Genomic DNA, 2,500 nt, shown 5'->3' with positions numbered 1-2,500 from the left:
CGTAACCCTAATCCTAACCCTAACCCTAACCCTAACCCTAACCATCATTGACCCCAATTAAGCTCATTAACCCAATTAACCCTAACCCTAACCCTAATGCGAAACCTAACCCTAACCCTAGCCCTAGCCCTACCCCAAACCCTACCCCTACCCCTACCCCTACACCTAACCCTAACCCTAACCCTAACCCTAACCCTAACCCTAACCCTAACCCTAACCCTAACCCTAACCCTAACCCTAACCCTAACCCTAACCCTAACCCTAACCCTAACCCTAACCCTAACCCTAACCCTAACCCTAACCCTAACCCTAAACCCTAACGCTAACCCTAACCCTAACCCTAACCCTAGCCCTAGCCCTAAACCCTAACCCTAAACCCTAACCCTAAATCTAACCCTAACCCTAACCCGAACCCTGACCCTGACCCTAACCCTAACCCTAACCCTAACCCTAACCCTAACCCTAAAGCCTAACCCTATCCCTAATCCTAACTCTAACCCCTAACCCCTAACCCCTAACCCTAAACCCTAACCCTAACCTTAACCTGATTGTGGTTTATGGGGTTTAATGGGGGTTAATGGATGGTTAAGGCAGTTAATGGGGGCATTGGTGGATAATGGTGGTTAATGGGGTTTAATGGTGGTTTATGGGGGTTTATGGGGTCAATGTTGGTTTATGTTGGTTAATGAAGTTTGATGGTAGTTAATGGGGGTTAATGCAATTAGTAGGGGTCAGTGGTGGTTTATTTGGGGTTAATGGTTGTTAATGGATGGTAATGGGGGTTAATGGCAGTTAGTGGAGGATAATGGGGGATAATTGTGCTTAAAGGCAGTTAATGGCCGTTAATGGGTTTTAATGGGGTCAATGGAGGTCAATGGTGGTTAATAGGGGTTAATAGTTGTTAGTAATGGTCTATGGTGGTTAATGATAGTTAATGATGGTTAATGCAGTTAATGGGGCAATGGTGGTTAATGGTGGTTAATGAAGGTTATGGACAGGATTAGGGTTAGGATTTAGGGTTTGGGGTTTGTGTTTAGGTTTAGAGGTTACGGGGTTAGTGGGTAGGATTAGGGTTAGCATTAGGGTTGGGTTAGGGTTAGGGCTAGGGTGTTTAACCCCATTAAAACCCAATAACTGCTATTCACCCCATTAACCCCCTTTAACCACCATTGACCACTATTAATTCCATTAAACCCCATTAACCCTATAAACCACCATTGACCTCCATTAACCCCATTAAAGCCCATTAGCTGCCATTAACAGCCATTAAACACCATTAACCCCATTTACCTCCATTAAACCCAATTAACCCCCATTAACCCCATTAACCTCCATTAATCCCCATTAACCACCATTAACCTTCATTAACCACCATTAATGCCTTTAACCATCATTAATCCCAATTAAGCCCATTAAAACTTAATAATGACCATTAACCTCCATTAAACCCAATTAACACCCATTAACCCCCATTAACCTCCATTAATCCCCATTAACCACCATTAACCTTCATTAACCACCATTAATCCCTTTAACCATCATTGATCCCAATTAAGCCCATTAAAACTTATTAACGAACATTAACCTTCATTAACCACTTAAACCCCCTAAACCACCAATGAACCCTATTAATTGCATTAACCCCCATTAACCCCCATTAACCCCCATTAATCCCCATTAACCACCATTAACCTTCAGTAACCACCATTAATCCCCTTTAACCATCATTGACCCCAATTAAGATCATTAACCCAATTAACACTAACCCTAACCCTAACCCTAACGCTAACCCTAATGCGAACCCTAACGCTAACCCTAACCCTAACCCTAGCCCTAACCCTAACCCTAACCCTAACCCTAACGCTAACCCTAACGTTAACCCTAACCATATCCCTATCCCTATCCCTAACCCTAACCCTAACCCTAACCCTAACCCTAAGGCGAACCCTAACCCTAACCCTAACCCTAACCCTAACCCTAACCCTAACGCGAACCCTAACGCTAATCCTAACCCTAACCCTAACCCTAACCCTAATCCTAATCCTAATCCTAACCCTAACTCTCAGCCATAACCCTAATACTACACCTAACCCTAACCCTAATGCGAACCCTACGCCTACCCCTACCCCTACCCCTACCCCTACCCCTACCACTAACCTTAACCCTAACCCTAACCCTAACCCTAACCCTAACCCTAACCCTAACCCTAACCATCAGCCCTAACCCTAATGCTAACCCTAACCCTAACCCTAACCCTAACCCTAACGCGAACCCAAACGCTAACCCTAACCCTAACCGCAGCCCTAACCCTAACCCTAACCCTAACCCTAACCCTAAAGCTAATCCTAACCCTATCCCTATCCCTAACCCTAACCCTAACCCTAACAATAACCCTAACCCTGACCCTAACCCTAACCCTAACCCTAACCCTAACCCTAACCCTAACCCTAACCCTAACCCTAATGCTAACCCTAACCCTAACCCTAACGCGAACTCAAAC

The sequence above is a fragment of the Vipera ursinii genome (genome assembly GCF_947247035.1).
Source record: "Vipera ursinii genome assembly, chromosome: 5".
Taxonomy (NCBI): domain Eukaryota; kingdom Metazoa; phylum Chordata; class Lepidosauria; order Squamata; family Viperidae; genus Vipera; species Vipera ursinii.
Note: the sequence above shows the minus strand (reverse complement) of the source record.